General features: G+C 36.9%; 1 long non-coding RNA gene across 1 annotated transcript; it reads right to left on the bottom strand.

The window, feature by feature from the left end:
* Window positions 1-684: 684 nt before the first annotated feature.
* On the bottom strand, window positions 685-14,267 carry LOC125259533. Its single transcript, XR_007182851.1, has 3 exons — window positions 14,136-14,267; window positions 1,547-1,691; window positions 685-811 (listed from the first exon to the last, which is right to left on the bottom strand). It is a non-coding gene; the product is annotated as an uncharacterized LOC125259533 (long non-coding RNA).
* Between the last annotated feature and the right edge of the window lie 8,802 nt (window positions 14,268-23,069).

Below are 23,069 nucleotides of genomic sequence, written 5' to 3'. Positions count from 1 at the left end.
TTTTTTTTTTGAAAGTCTCCTATGCTCACCAAGGCTGCATTTATATGATAAAAAATACAATTAAAACAGTACTATTGTGAAATATTATTACAAATTAAACTCTAGTCGTCAGTGTCACATGCTTCTTCAGAAATAATTCTAATAGGATGATTTGGTGCTCAAGAAATATTTATCAATGTTAAAAGTGATAGTGCTGCTTACTATTTTTGTGGAAACCATTTTTTCAGAATTTGATGAACAGAGTTCAAAAGAACAGAATTTATTTGAAGTGGAAAACTTTTGTAATATTATAAATGGCTTTAGTGTCACTTTTTGATCAATTTAATACATCCTATCTGAATAAAAATTATTTCTTAAAAAAAAAAAAAACTTACTTAGCAATTTTCCTTTTTCTTCTGTAAATGTATCAATTAAAGAACTTTAATTACCTCCTTTAAATTGAGCAATTATTGTGGCATTTTTATAGTAACATAATTCCAACAATAAAATACTAGCTCTCCTTCTGTTAGCGTCCCTTATTATCCGTTTGGATGCCAGGTGGGCTGTTGCATTGGCACGTTCCTCCCTTTCATCAGCCAGTGCAAGACATCTCCTACTTAACCACATACTTACCTAGATTCCTTAGATACTGAGCTGGGGTGCACATCTGTCCCAAGACACAACATCTGGGAAGGGGCGTGGGGCACAAGCTGCTGCCAGTGTCCAAAAGAGGAACGCTGCCAGGAGGACATGAGGCGGAGGTGGAGACCCCGACTCAGCAGCCAAGAGAATTCCACACATCCCAGCTCCAAATCTCAATGGGGAAACAGCTCTACAAAGAAAACCGTAATGAAGTTGCTCATTCGGCGCATGTAAAATGAGGGTATCATTATGAAACATGCTAAGCAATGTCTCTTAAGGCTTATCCAACAAAGTAGAACCATTAGATTAAAGAAGTACTAGTAGGAGCGTGTGATGTTTGCTTATAGCTGAGCTATTTGCAGACATTAAGTCCCCTTGACCATCTGTGAAATTACTTTGCGATGCATCGCAGTGTTTTAATCCAACGTGCAAGTGAGGACTAGCATGACTCAAAATATGCTGAAAAAACAATTGTCACTCAGAAATAGCTAGTAAACAAATACTAAATACTTACTAAGAGACAGCAAGTAACATTAAACATGGAATTGAAGGTATAGAGAGAGACTGAAATAGTATATATAACTTGTACAACATACACCAATAATATTAATTTTATAGAACTTTGAAAAATAAAAAAACATCTATCTGTCTTCCATATAAACATATAGAGTCCCATTTCTATGATATCAGTGTGGGAGTTTATCAAAAGCACTGACCTCCTGCCTCAAATCACCTGCAGTGCTTTTGATCCACTCAACAGCGCTTATGAAAGCATGCTAGAAGGATCTAGGTTATTGTTAAATGCCATGCAATAGCCACATGCAGTGAAAGTACAAGGACCTGAGGGTCCAGTCTCACCTAAGCCAGCTGTAGTGTTCGCTAACACAAAATGCGCTTCCCCAGAAGTAAACAAGCCCATACTTACTCATACGCATGGAGAGGGAGTTGTAAGAGTGCATACGTTGATAGTCATAGCAAATTAGGCCAACATCTGGACAGGCACAGGGAAAGGAATTGCTCACTCAGCTATGAACAGATATGGGTTAAGGCCACAGGCATCATGGCACAGTCTAAGAACCAGAGAAAATTGCAGGGTAGGAAATTGATTTGCTTCCATTTTCAAGTAGCTTAACTTATTTTAAATTGTTTGCTTGTTTCATTGACATTGCCCTTACAAACTACATTTATGGTTATGTAGTGATAACTTACTATTAGTAGTTAATTAGTTTAAGTAGTTAACCATTATTAGTATGCAGACATTTGAGTCTAGAAGATGTTATTCACTATGATGCTTACTAAGAAAGACAATATTTCTGTCAAAAGCCACATTAAATAAACAGAATATTTTCTAGCAACAAAATAATTACAATTAAAATAAATAATAATAATAATAAAATGAATAAAAAATTTATCAAAATATTTGTTTCTGCATATTTTGGTCATTAAAATGAATAGTTTTGTGTGATTTGAATCCCTGGATACAGTTAAGAAGGTACTCAAAATATTTTTGTCTTTTGGTGCAACTCAAGTATTCATAAAAAAACAGACAAGAAAAAATGTTGCAAAAAATGCAGTTTCTATGACTAAGAAAGACATAACGTATTCTGTACAATTATAGAAAATCATGCTGTACCATGATTTTTTTTTTTTTAATTACAATTAAATAAATGAAAGGTGCCCTAGAGCTTTTTAAAAAAAGATGTAATATAAGTCTAAGGTGTCCCCTGAATGTGTCTGTGAAGTTTCAGCTCAAAATACCCCATAGATTTTTTTTATTAATTTTTTTAACTGCCTATTTTGGGGCATAATTAGAAATGAGCCAATTCAGGGTGTGTGGCCCTTTAAATCTGGTGCTCCACGCCCCAAGAGCTCGCGCTTGCCTTAAACAACATAAAAAAAGTTCAAACAGCTAATATAACCCTCAAAATGGATCTTTACAAAGTGTTCATCATGCAGCATGTCTAATTGCGTAAGTACAGTGTTTATTTTGAATGAGTTTGAGGCTATGCTCCGTGGCTAACGGCTAATGCTACACTGTTGGAGAGATTTATAAAGAATGAAGTTGTGTTTATGAATTATACAGACTGCAAGTGTTTAAAAATGAAAATAGCGACGGCTCTTGTCTCCGTGAATACAGTAAGAAACGATGGTAACTTTAACCACATTTAAGAGTACATTAGCAACATGCTAACAAAACATTTAGAAAGACAATTTACAAATATCACTAAAAATATCATGTTATCATGAATCATGTCAGTTGTTATTGCTCCATCTGACATTTTTTGCTATTGTCCTTGCTTGCTTACCTAGTCTGATGATTCACCTGTGCAGATCCAGACATTAATACTGGCTGCCCTTGTCTAATGCCTTTCATAATGTTGGGAACATGGGCTGGCATATGCAAATATTGGGGGCGTACATATTAATGATCCCGACTGTTACGTAACAGTCGGTGTTATGTTGAGATTCGCCTGTTCTTCGGAGGTCTTTTAAACAAATGAGATTTATATAAGAAGGACGAAACAATGGAGTTTGAGACTCACTGTATGTCATTTCCATGTACTGAACTCTTGTTATTTAACTATGCCGAGGTAAATTCAATTTTTGAATCTAGGGCACCTTTAAATAAATACAATTAAATAAATACACTGAATATCAATTTAACAGATTGTCAAAAAATATGACATTTTGTATTATTTTAATTTTTGTGTACAGTCAACAAGGTCTATGGGGCTGTTTACACGACATCTTTTTCAACTAAAAATGAAAAACTTTTTATGAGTTTTGGTTGTTCATTTTCACGACAACGGCGTTTTGGGTGCCTGAAAACGCAAACTTTTGAAAACGGGTTTCAAAGTGCAAGTTTTTTTAAATGGTCTCCGTGTAAACAACAAAAACGTGAATCTGTGAAAACGATTACCTCATGCACATGCGTATTACATGTTCAGTCTATGGTGTTTCATCGCCATCTAATGGCCTGCCAGCAGAATACAGCATTTTAAGTCGTTTTCACGGATTCGTATGAATGGGGATCGTTTTAACAATGGTGTCGTCTGTACGCGGAAAACTCAAAGGAAAAACGTCTCCGTTTTAAGCATATCGTTGTCCTGTAAACGTACCCTCAATCTCTGAGGTGGAACAGCCCAAAATCAACATTTTTAATTGATATGTTGACATTAAAAAAGTAATGGGACAATAAAATGTATCCTATTCATGGGATCCATTCTGTGCACAAAATAATTTGGTATGACATCATTCCCACCCCTCACCCATTTGATCTTGTTCTGACAGTTTTTTTTTGACATCTCAGGATCCTACAATGCATCTTTATTTCAGTGTCTTTGAAAGAAAGGTGAGTTGCAATCCTAATAACCGGATCACTGTTTGGGTTAGTTTCTTTTCTGTGTGTGAACACACACCTCCTGAGAAAGGAAAGCGAGCATCGCTCTCTGATTACTGATGAGCTGTCTGCCTCTGCAGCAGACCCATAGACACTTCCACCCTCTCTCTGTCTCACACAGTGTCTGCCGCAGTGCAGGGCCCAGCCAGCTCATCAACACCAGTGCCTCTGTCAGGGTCAGTCAAACACTCTTTTGTGCCCTCTCAGTGTTGAGTGTGATTAATGTTTTGATAGTGGGTCACCGGTGTATGTAAATGTATATTTTTTTCGTGCAATAATAATGTGACATATTTGATATGACACTCTATTTGTGAAGGTCCATAAGCGTCTGCGCGCTCTGGGCAGACTAATGAAGCAGACAGAGCTGCAAGGAGAACATGTGCCCTGCATTTACCCTAATAACAAAAATTATTCAAAGCCCCACAGACAGAGCAACTATTACTCTCTGATATAGCAGAATCAAATACACCTCAAAATTAAATACACTTTTAAAATAAGTTATTAAAAAAATGTAAATAATAGTAATTTGTTAGTGATTAAATACACTTCCCATAAATAAAAGAAAATTAATACAAATATTTAATCACATTTTCTAGTAAATCGGGTAAAATGTATTGCTGTAAAAATGGTTAAAAAATGATTGGATGATTTTTTTCTGTAATGGGGAATTCATACGGTAACAGGATTTTTGGTCTTCAAATTAATTAATAATTAAAATTTGTTTTAGTACACTGAATTGAATAACTACGGAAGAGGATTAGGGCCAAGCAATAATAAAAAAAATAAAACCATCTCGAGATTAAAGTTGTTAAATTTCGAGAAAAAACTCGTTAAATTTCGAGAAAAAAGTCGAAATAAAATGTTGAGAATAAACTCATTAAATTACGAGAAAAAACTCGTTAAATTATGAGAACAAATTTGTTAAACTATGAGAAAAATGTTGTTAAATTTCAAGAAAAAAGTCGAGATAAAATGTTGAGAATATTCTCATAATTTAATGAGTTCAAAGTCATTAAATTACGAGAAAAAAGTCGTTAAATTACGAGAACACATTCGTTTTTTAACGAATTTGTTCTCGTAATTTAACGACTTTTTTCTCGTAATTTAATGACTTTATTCTCAACATTTTATCTCGACTTTTTTTCTCGAAATTTAACGAGTTTTTTTCTCGTAATTTAACGAGTTTATTCTCAACATTTTATCTCGACTTTTTTTCTCGAAATTTAACGAGTTTTTTTCTCGTAATTTAACGAGTTTATTCTCAACATTTTATCTCGACTTTTTTCTTGAAATTTAACAAGTTTTTTCTCGTAATTTAATGAGTTTATTCTCAACATTTTATCTCGACTTTTTTCTCGAAATTTTAACGAGTTTTTTTCTCGTAATTTAACGAGTTTATTCTCAACATTTTATCTCAACCTTTTTCTCGAAATTTAACACGTTTTTTTCTCGTAATTTAACGAGTTTATTCTCAACATTTTATTTCGACTTTTTTCTCGAAGTTTAACGAGTTTTTTCTCGAAATTTAACAACTTTAATCTCGAGATGGTTTTATTTTTTTATTATTGCTTGGCCCTAATCCTCTTCCGTAAATAACAATTCAACAGATTATGTAAAAAAAAAAAAAAACATTTTTGTATTGTTTTAATTGTTGTATTGTCAAGTAAGTCTATATCTCTGAGGTGGGACAGCCTGAAATCAACATTAATGGGATATTGACATTAAAGATAGCCAAGAGCAACTACAATGTAAAATTAAAGCTGCAAGCAGCGATGAAAGGGCCCTCGCACCCGGGGCCACCACCACCCGGTGGCCTTAGGAAGATGGAATCCAACGGAACTGATGTCTCGCACTCATTGAAGCAAAGCACGAGCCATCACTTCCGTCATCAGAACATGTTTTCTGACCTCACTAACCAGATGTGCAGGGCAGTTGGACATAGTGGTGTTTTAGAGGTAAAACATGATATAAATACTGTTCAGTTTCTCACACAAACCAATCGTTTCGTGTCTTAGGACATCAATGTGTCGTCATGAGCCGCAGGGTTTCATTTGGATTTGTCTGTGCATGTTTATTGACTCTTATAGATGGAATTCCCATTAATATGCATCATACGGCTGACAGACGGCAACGGTTGAAAGTCACCTACACCTTGGATGCCCTGGGGGCAAGCAGATAAACATCAAATTTTCTTTTTTGGGTGAACTATCCCTTTAACAAATTAGTGTTACATGAATATTCTTTTATTCTTTATTCCTTTTATATCCAAATATTCTTTTCATAATTACCATAAACCACTTTTAAAGGATTAGTTCACTTTCAAATGAAAATTACCCCAAGCTTTACTCACCCTCAAGCCATCATAGGTGTATATGACTTTGTTCTTTCTGATGAACACAATCAGAGAAATATTAATAAATATCCTGACGCATCCGAGCTTTAATGGCAGTGGTGGTGAGTGGGATCAATGAGTATGAGCTGAACAAAGTGTCTCCATCCACATCCATCCATCATAAACATACTTGACATGGCTTGACACGCGGTTAATAAAGGCCTTCTGAAGCAAAGCGAATAGTTTGTGTAAAAAAAAATATAAGTTATGAAGTAAAATATCTAGCTTCCATCAGACCGTCTTCCGTATTTTAATTTACAAAGAAAGTGTAAAACTCTTGCAGTTCAAAGAGCTTACTCTACATCCTACGCCTTCCCGACCCTATCCAACTTACAAAAAAAGCTCAACAGAAACAACGATTTGAATACAGAAGGCGGTCTGGTGGAAGCTAGATATTTTAATTCAGAACTTGTTAAATATGGCTATTTTTTAAACAAAGACATCACTTCGCTTCAGAAGGCATTTATTAAGGAGTATGTTTATGATGGACGGATGTGGAAGCACTTTCTTCAGCTCATATTCGTTGATCCCACTCACTGCCATTATAAAGCTCGGATGCGTCAGGATATTTATTAATATAACTCTGATTGTGTTCACCATAAAGAAGAAAGTCATATACACCTAGAATGGCTTGAGGGTGAGTAAATCTTGGGCAAATTTTCATTTGAAAGTGAACTAATCCTTTAATGGTTTGATTTTTTTCATGGAATGTTAATATACATTATAAACAATTTTGTTTACCCAAGCAAAATGCCTCTTCCATGTTTGTGCTCCTTTAATCATCCTGCAACCAGCTGACAGTGTCTGATCCTATGAGCACCCTGTCCACCCACTCGCTCTCTATAGGGCAAATGCACACATGATCAATTGTTCAGCGTTCCTGAAGCTCTGCCAGTCTCGCTCTCTTTCATTGTTTTGTAACAGAAGCAGCAAAATCTTCCTTGTGTTTCTAGGACACATCCAAACACTTTAAACGGTATGTCCTGTCCACAATTCAGCCAAGCAAGTCAAGTGTTTCCTGCCTGGATGAGTAATCGCAAATTTAACCATGATTCTTTTCATCTGTGTGTGTGTATTTATTTGGATGATTCATGCTTCTGTTCATTTAATCATCTAATTAAATATTGGTTCTGATTATAACAATATCCGCATGCCTGCTCTGCATAAACTGAAACAGGATATTGAGCAATCCAAAGGAAAGACACACAAACATGCAAAGATATGCACACACTCGCATTGTGCTTTACCTCCTGCTATCACTAGGCAACAGTGCACACAAAGGCTGCGGCAGTGCGGTCTGATGTGCAGAATGTGACTGTGTTGAATGCATTGAGTGGGGCAGCAGGAGCAAAGACACCAGTCAGGTTAACTGTCATTGTTCTCATTACCTCCAAGCGAAAGAAAAAGAACGAAATATAGCTGAGCACTCAAGTGATGACAACCGTGTTCTGCAAGTAAATCTGGCAAACAACAAGGAGGGGGGTAAACCGCTGTGTACTGAACACGGCCAGGATGATTCATCCCTGTCAAACCCAGACAACTCACCCAAATGCACAAATACGCTTTTTCAGTTCAAGTGCCATGATGAGATTAAATGTAAGTAATGTATGCTCTGTGGTGGGGTCACCTTGTCTGGGTTTATTTTGCGACAATGTCCGGCTGACTGTACAATTTCCTGCATTAGGGGTCGTTCACAAAAAAGTGTTTTTGACGCTGGGCAGTAGAATGAAAAACAAACTGCAAGGTCTTGTGACGGTTTTTTTCCCCCAGTTGAACTTAACTTGAGCCCCGATGAGGCCCTTTTGCTTTATATGTAAATGGACTAGATGGGAATCTTTGATCATGTGCTCACGTCTTGCATATGACGTACGGACCTTAGACGGACAATTTTGAATTATGTTACAGTTATGTTTTACTTCTTTTGCAGCGTCCCGGACATGACACAGTGTCCTACAAGGGCTTCTTTGCGGCCTGTTTACACATGGAATTAAAGGAATAGTTCACCCAAAAAATTTGTCATCATTTACCCGCCCTCAAGTTGTTCCAAACCTGTATAAATTTCTTTGTTCTGCTGTACACTAAGGAAGATATTGGAAGAATGTTTGTAACTAAAGCAGATCTCCCCCCATTGACTAGCGTACTATTTTTTTTTCCTACAGTGGTAGTCAATGGGGGGGAGAGATCTGCTTGGTTACAAACATTCTTCCAAATACCTTCCTTTGTGTTCAGCAGAACAAAGAAATTTAGGTTTGGAACTACTTGTTGAGAGTGAGTAAATGATGACAAAATTTTGGGGTGAACGATCCCTTTAAGATGTGTTTTAGACGTTCGGATCACAAGTGGACGACGCTAAATACAGGTGTAAACGGGCTTGAGCTTGTCCACTTTCAACCACTTCCAGAGGTAGTCGAAAGCGCATTCAACCGGATTGCTCTCGTAGTGTAAACGCTCATGTGGTTGAATGTGTTCGAAAAGCCACAAAAGACAGCCCAATCTCCGCCTACTGAGCTAACGCGTAAACATTATGGGAAGTGTGCTAGCCAGACGGGATTTAAACTTTGTCAGCTGAAGACCCAAGTTTGGTTTGAGGATAAAAACATACCAAGCACAATGTTCTCTCACCATTCCTGATTTCTAACACAAACAGTGTTCAGTGTGGTATTGCGGCTGTCAGAGCAGAAACGAAAGCTGATGCTCTCTGTATGTTTTTCCGTGCGTGTTCATATTTAAATTGCGCAGGCTTATTTTGTCCATTAGATCGAAAGATCTAACAAAAAAACATACATTTACCCGCCCATAGACCCTCCCCTCAAAGAAATCAAGACAGAAGTGGTTGATAGTGGACAAAAGAGAGGGATTAAAACACCAGGTGTAAACAGGTATGTGTCTCCCTTGTCTGCTTGTGATCTGATCGACCAAAATGCGTAAACAGGGCCTCAGCAAGTTTGACAAATTGTGTTTGTATGAAATGACAGAGAGGGATTCCACAGTGTGATATCATAAGAACAACATGAAAGTAGCACCATTTCTAGTTTCCAGTTAAGTGGTTTGATATACAGCGTTTCCATGGACAACAATGAAAATTAGGAAATGATCTGACCGCTGAATGGTGCAAGTGACCAATCAGAATCGTGTATTCCAGAGAGAAGTGTAATAATGGTTTTTAAATCCCCAAGTGCTTCATTTACACCCTATTAGTGGCTACAGCTCAGAACAGGATGTGTGATGTGAACAACTATGAGATTTTTTCCCCTCTAGGTCCCTAAAGTACCTCTGAGCCATAAAGTAAAAAGGAGTCCAAATCTGGAAGATACAATGTGGGAAAGTATTATGTTGTGTCAGACCTTCACTTCCACCTTGTCAGCAGGTTGCCTGACCCATCCAGTTCAAAGTACAAAAATAGCTACTGGTATTATCGGACTGAGGTCGGATCTCAAGGGCACAGCTCTTATGGAATTGCTGAGGATTGAGGAATTGGACTGAGTAAGTAAGAAGTGATGTTAAAACCCAATGACAGGGCTGCGATTAGGAATCACACTCACTGAACAAGTGCTTGGAGGATGTTTCTCCATGTACTCACAAGGACTATGGGAAGTGAAGCACAAAGTGAGCTTGAAGGAGGTTATGTAAGAAACACACATTGACTTTATGTTCTGTGCTGCTGACGGGATCCAAAACAAGTCATGTTCTTGGTATTTGGGAGTTGAGGTAGCTTTCATGACGCTTCACTGCTGTTTTTCCACTTCGCAGTTGTTCTTTTTGATATAGTCAAGTAAACATATCAAACTTTGGTTTGCACTAACAAAAAGTACCACGTGTTTTTGACCATTTCATTTTTAGGCAATGGTAATATAGTATATGGAATTTTAAAAAAATGGAAAAATGGAAAACAAGGAAACATGGTGTAAAATGAAAGAAAAATATTGATAACACTTTTCAATAAGGTCTCATTAGATAATGCATTAGCTAACATGAACTTACAATGAGCAATATATTTTTAAAGCATTTATTGTTTATCCATTGTTTGTTCCTATTAGTTCACAGTACATGTGAGCAAATACAGTACAGTAACAAACCTTAACAAATATCTTTGGATTTTAAAAATTATTAGTAAATTACCATTTACTAAGATTAATGAATGATGTAGAAGTATTGTCCATTGTTAGTTCATGTTGAGCAATAAAGCTAACAAATGTTAACAAACAAGACATTATTGTAAAGTATTAGTGAAATATTTAATGTTCTGCGTTATTTCTTGGTGACTATTGAAAAATATAAAAAAAGGTGTTCTTAAATGAGTTAATTTTTATAATTTATAGTTTTTCTCAAATTTTCACTCAAATGGTTATGCTGATAATATCATTTGTAATGAATATTTTGCCAGTTTCACTTGTAGATTCCACTGTATATCAAAGTACCACCACAGAACGGGTGGTTTCCATGTAAATACATAAAATATTCATCATCTCAACCTGCAGCAAGGTCTGTTTTGACATGGTGTTTGTGTGAACATCCTTTATATTTTTATGAACACTCCATCTTTCTCAACAGCACATTAATAAAGACCAAATAACCAAGAGCCGTCTCACTTTGTAGATTTGTTTTTCCTTACAAACAGATATAATCCTTGTCTTCATGCATTTTCACAGCAGTAAGCCTGTTGTCATGGGAACATGAAGACGTACACAGGGAGAATGTTTCCTCCTTGTTCCAATGTCTTTATCCAACTAGATATAGAGAGTCACTCATCCATGCATCCATGCATGGTGTGAATATTAACACTGATGTGAAGAGCTCTTTTCATACATTTTTCATACACTGCAAAGCCTAACATGGAGAGATCAGACAAAGACAATCAGAAGAGAAATGCCACCTGCTGGCATTGCCTATTCCATTGTATTCATTATAAACGCATTGTATTCTTGTCATCATGCAGCCAAACAATATATATGTTCAACCCAGAGCCTCTAGATTACCTAAACAGGGCTAGATGACATTTATATGTCCAGGCTGCACAGGTCATGGCATTTAAATTGTCTGCGGCTGTAAATCTTTCAGCCTGACCTATTTCTGCTTAAGCCAAGTCTGAAACACACTGGTATAGACACAACAGACAGAACACACACACAGCAAAGTGTAGGGAGCAAATGTGAGATAATGAGACTTTTCAGGTGACTGGTGTTGCCTAAAACCAATAGTACCTCATGGTAACCGCTTCTAGTGACATAGTGGACTTGTTTACAGTTCCATCAATACAACTCCATGGGCCATCTCTCCAATCTTCTGCACGACTCATTAGGCTAAAGGCCTTGCTAATGGTGGCCATGTAATTGGAGTCATAAATAAAGCAGCCCAATCCAGACATGTATCACCAGACAACCAAAAAAGGAATGCCTGCAGCAGATGAAAAGAGGCCTTATTAACCAATGCCAAAGCCAGGCCACAAAAACACATCCATCCTGTTACTATCAAGAAGTGAAGAGAAATTCTTTTGCTCAAATTCTCAATTTCGCAATGATTCGAAAAAATAATAACTATTATGGCTGCCATGGTGAAAAGTGTCATGCAGCATTCTATCCTTTTGAGCGTTAGGGTCCCACATATGGGATTTACCCCGCTAGAAATTTTACGTTCCCAGAACATTCTCAGAACATCCCCACTGGTGTTAAGGACGTTGGCTAGTAACGTTCCCAGAACGTTCAGAGACGGTCGTGATGTGGAGTTCTTTTAAGGTTTGGGGGATGTTATTTGGTAGACCTTCAGGGAACATTCAGGATGTTCTCTGAATGTTTAGGGAACCATATTTTATTTAGAAATGTTCCCAGAATGTCCCTGCTGCCCTTGTCAAAAAATTGAATTGAAAATCAGAGCTAAATTGACTAACAAAAGTGGCTGTTCAAACAAAACTTTTTACAGGTAATTCCTGGATTAATATTATGAAACCTTTTTTTATTACAAACCACTCTGACTTTATTTCTTTCATACAAAACTTCTTAATGAGTTGTTGATGTTTTATCAAAATGTATGAATGTCACCGTTACAGAGGTACGCGCTTGCTTTAGCTGGGCTCCTGACCCTTGACATTTTGACCTTACTTTTTCTCCAATTGTTGTAACTGTGTGTTACATTTGCACATTTGTTACAAAAATTGTGAGAAAAAAAATCTGACCAAATGGGTTTGGTTGCTCATTGTTGATGATTTTGTCATCATACAGTGGCTTTATTCGTTGATCTGAATATTGTGTTTCTTTCATGTTGTTGTAGTCCTATGATAATGCTTAAAATACTGTGCTGCTTTGATATTTTGAACGTTTTTATCATTGTGCAGAAATTACTCTGACAGGATCATGCAGACTCACACAGACATCAAGATTCTGCATATGAACCTCAACAATGGTGACAAAATTTTCAGATAAACAGATTAATGCTGAGCATCACAAAACAAGCTACTAAAGTCACAAAAAAGATTTTTGTTTATTGTCACCATTGTTGAGGTTCATATGCTGATTCAATATGTCTGTGTGAGTCTAAAAGACACTGCTCAAAACTAACCTTTAATTAATACAAAACTAACGGTTCATACACTCAGAGTTTAGACAGAACGTTCAGAGACGGTCACGATGTGGAGTTAAGGTTTGGGGGACGTTATTTGGTGGACCTTCAGGGAACATTCAGGACGTTCTGGGAATGTTTAGGGGACTATTACTATAGGATGTTCTGTTAACTTCCCAGATGTCCTCTTTGTAACATTCTTATGTGACCATAAAATAACCAAAATAGAACGTCCCCCTGAAGTCATATCGAGAACGTTATTAAATGACCAAAGGCGGACCGTGTGGGAATGTTCTGTTAATGCCCCAAAAGTCCTCTTTGAAACATTCTTACATGACCATAGAATAACCGAAATGGAACGTTCCCCTAAAGTCATATTTATACAATACTAGTGTTTTACAGAAAATAATAAAGTTTGAAGTCACTGTTATGGAGGTGAGCGTTTGCTTTAGATGGGCTCTTGATTCTTGACTTTAACATTAGATTTTCTCTGGCTGCTTTGACTGTGTTTCTAAAACATGCTTGTTACAGCAAAAAATGCAAATTCTGATCAGATGAATTTGGTTATTTAGTGATGATGATTCAGTCATCAGTGTCCTGATTCACTGATTCTCTCCATGGGAATGTCTCAAATGTCCTCTTTGTAACGTTCTTATGTGACAATAAAATAACCGAAATGGAACCTTGATCTATGATCTAAAGTCATATAAGGAACCTTGAACTGCAGCACTTTCAATACCAAAAGAGGATGTTTTTGGAACGTCCCGAATGTTCTGTAAAGGTTCGGAATTTTCGTCACCTTTAGAGAACTTTTAGCGAACGTTGCGCAAGGTCACTAGAACGTCGCCTTCTAAGTGGGTAGAACGTTCAGTGTCGTCACATAACTGCCAGATTCAAATTGTGCTTTCGCGCTTTGGCTGCGAGTGTTTTCAGCCACATGTTTTTTTTTTTTTTAAGGTTTCAGACATTTAAATACACATAAGCACCAGTAAAACAATACATTTAAAGTTTGTAAAATACACACTGATGTCAGACATCAGTGGAAGCAGCAATAACAATCCATTCAAATATAATTTGCCAACGTTTACTCATATCAGACACACGACACACATTGGGCCTAAGCAACTATAAAGTTTACTCTATTATTCTTCCAGTTCACCAGTCACTTACTTATATATTTCGGGAGAAACTGATGAATTCACGTGCTGTAAATCCGACTGACAAGACTCTGTACGAACTGCGGCGCCCCTCTCGCATTATAGCCAAAGTCCCTTTAAGACAAGTCATTTCACTCGGCGGCCATATTTGAAACGCCTCTCGGGCATCCTGGGCATCATGCAATCTCTTTTTGTGTGTCTCAATCAGCTCCCTAGTTCAGTAGTCAGGGCACTGATCAGGGTATCAGCCACATTCACTTGCATTATATACTGATTCACGACCTAGGGAGCTAGGGAGCTGATTGAGACACAGGGTTTGAATGGGGAAACATCAAATTCTCCAAAACTGTTCGCCAACCTTATGATTAAATTTCATATCTGAAATCACCAATGAAATCTAACAACAACCGGCTCATAAATTTAGTTTCTAAATGCTGGAATCATGACAAAAAAAAATTTATTTTTCAGGCTGGATCAAGCTAATGCGCATGCGCAGACCTAAATGCGCGTCTCTTCTGAGGCTCGCGTCTGACTGTTTCTATAGAAACCGGTGATTTTAACTGCTGCTGAAGTGACGCGATGACTTTACCAGTCGGCGATTGGCTCTTAGAAGGCGGGACTTATTCCGCCATATTGCGCGTTACACTTTCTCCCATTCAAAACAATACGAGTGAGACGTCTTGTGTTATTTTATAGTCTTTGTTATAGCTCAAGCTAAAGATCATTTATAAAGGTTTTTAAACGACGACAAAACACACTCTTTTGCACATATTTGAGAATCGGAATATCAGATATCAGTTGATTATATGGTAAGCAAGTTTGTGAATATTTTAAATAAAAAAGGAAAAACTAAATAATAGCAATACATATGTCATACAGTGTTATTGTGGATTCAGTGTGTTAGCCTTAAGCATCGCCATGGAAACAGTATGGCCAAACTCTAAAATAATGGTCGCCTTACTCTGGGGGGTCAGCTAAAATATTTCAAACACACGCATGAAAGGGCTATTTAGATCTAGTAGTCTAGATGTTTCAATTTACAGTGTGTTTTTGCAGTGTTGAACATTGTAGCTAATCACATGATTGCAAAGGCATTTAAATTAGTTACAAGCCCAGCATCATCCTGCACTCCAATGCTCTCGAAATATATAATAAGACATAAATTATATAGGAGTTTGTGCAAAACAGGTTCATTCACATTTACCATTGTTTGGGGAATTTTCATAGGAGAAATCCAATAATTTCAATAGAAATCTGTGCGATTGGAAATTTTGTGTAAGGGCAAAAGATTTCCACATGCAGATTTACATCTGTTCAGTTGGTCATACGAATTTGACCTGTTGAAGCAAAAGACAGACAGCTGCTTGGTTGAAAAGTGACTTCTATGTGAGATGTGTTTCATAGGCTACATCGCTACTCTATTGACAATTGTCTTGCGTGGCTGCAGTAATCGCACAACAAAGGAAAACAACAGAAAAACATTTTGATTATAATGTAACTGAGAACATGCATGAGACCACCAGAATAATAATCATTGAACACAACCACATCAAACATAAATGACACCAAACCATGAACAGAAGGAACTAAGGGCTTAAATACACACAGTGACTAATAAACATAACATGGAACAGGTGTGTAACGCAAATCAGAAACCATAGCAACTAACAATGAATGAGAACCCAGGGAAAACCAAACCAAAACACAATGAAACTAAACATACTCCTGACAACAACAGACAATGGAGCTTTTTTTGTGACCGCACCTTGATTATTAGTTTTTAGAGCGTTTAGACAGCTTCAGTGATTAGAGCATTTTGCTTTCTGTATATAATTTATTCACAATTTGAATAAAAAAATGTGTTTTTAGTGCTGCTGTCTTGATCTACTGACATATAAACAACAACAACTAATTCAGAAATGTTCTAATCTTATTTTGGATGTGTAGTCAACATTATTTAATGTTTCATATTAAGAGAAATAATCAACGATTTTGATTTTTGTTATTATCATTTCAGCCCTAATTAATTCTGGAAAAAAAAAAAAAAAAAAAGTAGACCTACATGTTCAGTTGCTTAAATCTGCCACCAGCAATTATACCATGTTTGAAGATATCAGAACACAGACTATCTTGGTGACTCTGACACAAAAAAATATGAACGAAAACATACAGTATTAGTTTGAGTGGGTGGAATATGAAAAATGCTTCTTATGACATTTGCAACGATTTACACTTACATTTGCAGTGATATGTATGCCTCTGTAAGTAAATTATGGACAACAACGTTTGATGTCTTGATGACTGCAGTGAAAATGATACACCAGACCAAACTTATGAAATGGAACATACTGAAGTTTATGTTCAACCAATAAGAAATGATCACCACCATTCTGAGGTGACAGTGAAAGCTGTAAGATTCTTTTTTAAGGTAAGTAAAATTTAATGACTGGTTTATAATATGATGTTAAATGACATGCAGAAGGATCATCTGAATCAACATATGCTTTTATTTAATTTGATATAACATCCACACAAGCTTTTCATTACAGCGGTGGGATACAGTTTAGGAATAAATTTTAGGTTTTTAAAGTAATTTAACTTGTAGCCAATAAATATGAGAATATTATTGACATTTCAGACACAGCACAAAAACATGTCTTGCCTATTTCCTATGCCTAGAAAACAAGATATACGAGATTTTTTTATAGTGTTAAAAATGCATAAATGATGTAATTCAGTATTTCCTTCCTCACAGCTCCATCATCCTGCAAGAAAATGATTCCTCTGTGACCCATTTTTACCCACTCTGTGGACTTCTATAGTACGAATAGGTTTCAGGGGTAATTAATTACTGATCACTGTTTTTATTTCTCTTCCACACAGAGGAATGATGATTATGCTTTAACTCTCATAAGTGGTAACATAGGCTTTTACTAATAATTAACAGTTTTTAAGCAAGAGCCTTCAATCTGTCTTCTGGAAATCCAGCCAAAGCAAATCTTTGCCAGAGCTGTTCTCGTGCCCTAATGGTGAAGTCCATCTGTGAATCTCTCAGGAATTTAAAGGGCCTCCTCTGCTAAATCGTGCAGAATCGGAATCAGAAGGTGCATGTACTTATGCATTACATCCTTTGACACTTATACAGTTATGATATGAAGTAGACACACAAATGGGGCTAGACACAATAGACACAAACAAATGTCATCAGAGTCTATGCTATGAGACAGATACAAAGAAACAGATGCACAAAACAACCTCGGCACCGTCAAGTAAACTGCCTGAGGCAAAATGGGGGCTCATGGCTGTGGGCTCACACACTGCTATTTAGTACCCAACTGTTACAACATCTATAAATTATGAATTCTGATTCCTAATACAAAAATAGAGGATAATACACAATACCTGAAAACAATACTTTTCGTAATTTAAAGGAAAAAATATTTAGAAAAAAACAAAACACTGCATTTAAACAATCTGTCCGCAAGGACACTAATTTATAGTCGGCATGAAATGGAGTTTTTTTTCTTCCCTATTGTCACATTTATCTGTGAGAAACAGCTTTTCAAACAAGAAAAAAAAATGTTGGGCAGGAGTTTTTTTCCATCGGGAATTGATTGGGTTGTCTTTTGACAGGAATGTAAACAAGTCTGTGAGGGACAGAATACAGTGCGTTCACAGATTGTACAATGCTGTTGCTGATTAACAATCAGCTCATGAAACATCTTTCTGGAAAAAACTTTCAGTAGACAGAAACTCAATAAAACAGTTTTAAAAGTTAGGCCTATGAGTTGTGAAAATGATGTTATATAGTACTTTTATACAGTACATGCCTTGTATGTCTATCCCTCAAAGCTTTTTTTTTGTCTGTGTTAAATTCAGTATGGCTCCTAAGGTCTATTGTTGTGATCTCATGTAAGTGACAGGTTGTCCTGTCCTAAGTAAGCAACAACAGTATGTGTTTGATTCACTAAAAAGAACCGGTTCATGGAGAGATTCATATGGGATTCCATTGACTACACTGTCCGAGCTGTACAGTTTTGATTAAAGGGTTAGTTCACCCAAAAATGAAAATTCTGTCATTAATTATTCACCCCCAGTAAGACCTTCGTTCATCTTCGGAAAACATGCAAGTTAAGATATTTTTCATAAAATCTGATGGCTCAGTGAGGCCTGCATTGCCAGCAAGATCATTAACACTTTCAAATGCCCAAAGATACTAAAGACGTATTTAACAGTCTAAAGATAAAGATATAACAGTTCATGTGACTATAGTGGTTCAACCTTAATGTTATGAAGCGACAAAAATACTTTTTGTGCACCAAAAAAACAAAATAACGACTTTATTCAACAATATCTAGTGATGGGCGATTTCAAAACACTGCTTCATGAAGCTTTGAAGCATTACGAATCTTGTTTCTAATCAGTGGTTCGGAGCATGTATCAAACTGCCAAAGTCACGTGAATTCAGTAAATGAGGCTTCGTTACGTGAGAAGTGTTTCAAAATTTCAATGGTTGACCACTGGGGGGCAGTTTGATACACGCTCTGAACCACTGATTCGAAACAAAAGATTCGTAAAGCTTCAAAGCTTCATGAAGCAGAAAAGTATTCCCAAAAAGTACAAAAAGTATTCTCGTCGCTTCATAACATTAAGGTTGTAGTCACATGAACTGTTTTAAATACATCTTTAGTAGCTTTCTGGGCATTTTTGGGTGAACTAACCCTTTAACTATAAAGAACCGACTCATAGGAGTTATTCGTTTGGAAACCAATTGGACTAGACTGACTATGCAGTATGTTTTATTCACTCGAATCAATTCCTAAGAGTTATTAGTTCGGTTGAACTACTTTGGGCCTGTCCCAAATGGCACACATCTATGCACTTTTGGCTGCGGTGTGGGTGTGTTCGTTAAGTCCACGAGACCGTAGGGTATCCCATTTGTCAATTTTAGGCTTCAATCGGTTGGACTACGCTATAGTTATGCAGTAAGTTTTTGATTCACTAATTCACGAGTTCACACTTACAAATAATCAGATATAGTAAATAGTATGCATATGTGGCATATGCTGTCCGAAAAGAGGGAACGAAACTATGGCGAGAATCAGCAGCGTGTCAAGATATACGCGAGCGGATTAAGCAACACAGACAGAGAAAGTTATTTTAAAAAGTTGACTTTATCAAATGGTATCCAGCTGCCAGATACATGTACTATAGTGGAGTGGACAGAAGACGTTAGCAGATGGCCAAATATACAGTGGCCATATATATATATATATATATATATATATATATATACGTATTTAGTTGAGAAACCGAGCGTGTACACCCGAGAGAAATCATATAAATCATATCTAACACGTTAGAACCACATGGGAACAACACCACTTCCATTGCCAAAATGCGCGCGCGACTATTTGATCACGTGGGCTGTAAAAGGGTCTATAGGTCTCCACTCATGCTGATTGTGTAGACATGTTGATTGCTTGTTGGAGTGATGTGATGATTAGTTAGACAGTTTGAATATGTTATTCCCAAACTTTGTTAATAAAACATTTAAAGTAATTTTGTTGGTTTCTTGTATCAGTGCAGGGCTGTTGCTAGCGGGGCAAAGATGGTACCGATTTCAACCAAGGGGGACCCCCATGGAACACGACCATGGGGGCCCACAGCAACAACTTGCCCCGGATACCCCAGCTACAACCCAGTTGCGGCTACCATTCAAGAAACGCATTCACTGTCAGAGGGTTTTAGTATGGTGCTCCATCTGTATCGCCAAATACACATGCGAGTAAACAGACCTGAGCCTCATTCATTATTTTTTTATTAATGTATAAGACAGGAAGTAAAACTGGTTCTTGGTTCCAAGCCCTAGGCCTATTGTTAGATAAAGATAGTGCATCATGTTGATGCCTAGGCTACAGAGAAGGTGTGCTGGGATGAAAAGAACGAGAGTGATAGATAGAGAGACAAAGAAAGAGACAGTCAGTGAGAGAGAGAAACAGCATGCCAGGTCTGTCCAAGCGCAGATCCTGTCTAAGAGCACCGTGGGGCGGGGGCACAAGGAGCTCTGTGGAGAGGACAAGAGTAAAATGCGCATAAATGCCAGAGTCTTGTAAAAGCACAGAAATGATCTATAAGATGAAAGTTTGAAAACACACTGTTGAATTTTTTTTTTTCTTCTAAAAAACTGAATGTTTTCTGGGTTTATTCAAATGCTTCCCTGCCCCTCGCAAACCCCCACCCTCTCATGCAGGCAGATGGATAATGACATGAGTGAAATTGCCCAGGGAAATAGACATGACAAACCAAATCACAGAACACAATTCTGCTTCAAATGTTATATGCACCATTTCACACTATTTCAAAATAACAAGAATAAATCTAATTGGTCATTTTTTCATTATTTGAGGCAAGGATTGCAGACATTAATAAGCAAATACATTTATTTTTAAAATATTTATTTATTTATTCATATTTTTAATGATCTTTGTTTTGAAAAACAGGCTAATGCTACAATATAAATCACAGAATATCATCCCACCCAAAAAAGAAAATATCAGCTAAATATGTCTGCAACCTGTCTAACTTATCTACACACACGTGACACTGATGAGAATCCTTTAAACATAGACGAAATCATTATCTATACACATGTTATTTCAGACAAACAAGCAGTACAAACATTCAGTGCTATCAATCCTGACAAAGAAGGGACAGAAGGAGGAGAGAATAGAGAGAGATAAGCAAAGACAAAAAGCGCTTTTGGCATGAGGAGCAACAATTTTTGTCGAGAGGAAAGCCTGGCTGAGCCAGATGGGCCGGGCCGTGAGATTGAAGAGCAGCAGATGTCCAGAAAAGCTTCGGCATGGCACTTGCACCACTGCATGGTCCAGCCTGCACATGGGCATCACACACCTGAGCCACTCCAACCCTCTTCAGCTCTCACTGAGGACTAATGGCATAAATGGGAATGAAAAGCTCTTTTTTGGTTTAAGTATTACTGTCACAGCTTATGAACTAAGCCAAGATGATTAAAGGTCCAGATAAGTATGAGAGATTTTCTTTTAAAGCCATTCCTGTTCCTGACTTTAGAATAAGAGGGACTTGTAACACTTAGGAAGTATTCTATAGAATCAAATGACTTATCCATCCATATGTGGCACATGTTTTTTTAAACAATAACTTTTATTGAAATTTAAAAATAGGTTTTACTGTGCACATTAATATCCAAATATATAACATTCCATCTAAACATTTCACTATATTATGCTGACATTTCAACAATTTATCTTCAGAAATATAAAAAAATTATCAGGAGATCACATCCCTTCGCAGAAACAAAAGAGCAGCCTACTTGGTAAACCTTGCCAAGATCCAGGTGTCATTTCCATAATGTTATTTAACACAGAGAGAGGGGTCAGAGCACCATTGTACTATAGTAGACCTTAAAGCAGATGGAGATTCAGTGCATTGCTCAAAGGGTCGCTGGCATAATCAGAGGAAATGCCCCTGAGTCACATTTCAACACGGGTTTTCCAAGCACAGCGCACCACCCGTCACTGCATTTCTGCCAAAAACCCCTCAAGAATTAAAAATATTGCGTGCAAGATAATTTAATGTTTTAGTCTTAACTCAAGGCATTATATGATAAATAAAACGACTTATCATGGAAAGGAAAATATTCTTTTCATTGTCTTTTGACGTCAGAGGCCGTATGTCCAGTCAAACTCTACTGTATATTGGCGCAAACCATCATTTAGAAGCCAAATTAGGTAGATGCCAACATGGACAGGTTGCATAGCATACCCCCATCCTCTGACTGAAACCATAACCCAGACTGTATTATATTATCTTTACTGACTGCAGCAATTAATGTTAATTATTATAGTTTTGCTTTACTACATACTATTATTAACATTCTTGGTGTCATTCCAGATGATGGAAGCAGATACGGATCCCTACGATGGAAATGGGCCTTTGTTTAAAATCTGGCAACACTTTTTGGTAGGAAGGCAGACATGTTGTGCAGTTTGTCGAATAATTAAATGGCCTTACCACGGTTGAGGTCCTTATGTTATCATAATAATGTTAAGATACAAATTTTAAGAATGAGAATACACGATAACAACAAAAAAATACACTACCGTGTGTGTACACTGCAGTTTTTCAATCCAAAACATTTCTTTGTGAGTTTGGAGAAGTGGTAAAATGGCGCCCTCTGTTGATCATCTTAAAGCACTGCATTTTTTTAAAGGTGCAATGCCATTGCTGCTCCAGAAGGTTGTATTTACTCATATATTGTATATATATGAGACTTGGGCTATTAGTAATAAAATCCAGTAAATATTTCTCAGGGTGGGTTTATTTCCAAATGTCAGTTTCTGTTCAGATAGTCTAGGCTACAAAAAAACAAACAAAAAAAAGCCTATTTAACAGTCCCACTGTACTAAAAGCTACTGTTCATTGCATACAAATCAGTTTGCAAAACAGCAAAGTGGAACATACTAAAGTATCAAACAATTGTAATGAATACACTGAAATGTAATATACCTAAATGTATCATTCTGATTATGACTTCCTTTTCAGCCAGTCACAACAAATCGGGTGAATTCAGGTTGACCGAGTCACTTTTTCACAGTCATCTCAATGGCAAAAAGTGTCCCAATCAACCTGAATTCACCCTCATTTTAGTTATAAGCAATTATTACTAATATCAAGGTATTTCATGGATAATGTTGAAATTACAGTTGATCCATTTACTAGATGTAGTACATGCCTGACACGAGATGTGCTACTCATGATAAAGGTAATGTTAAAGGTAGAAAAAATGCAATTCATAATTCATGACAGTTTCAATTCCTGGCAGTGAATCGCTGTCATTTCACCATTTATCACCATTTCAGATAAACAGGCAGCTTTGAGAAGTTAAATGTGACATTCAAAAAAA

This window comes from Megalobrama amblycephala, linkage group LG24 (genome assembly GCF_018812025.1).
Source record: "Megalobrama amblycephala isolate DHTTF-2021 linkage group LG24, ASM1881202v1, whole genome shotgun sequence".
Lineage (NCBI taxonomy): Eukaryota > Metazoa > Chordata > Actinopteri > Cypriniformes > Xenocyprididae > Megalobrama > Megalobrama amblycephala.
The sequence above is the reverse complement of the archived record's forward strand: the minus strand, read 5'-3'. Positions and strand labels throughout refer to the sequence as shown.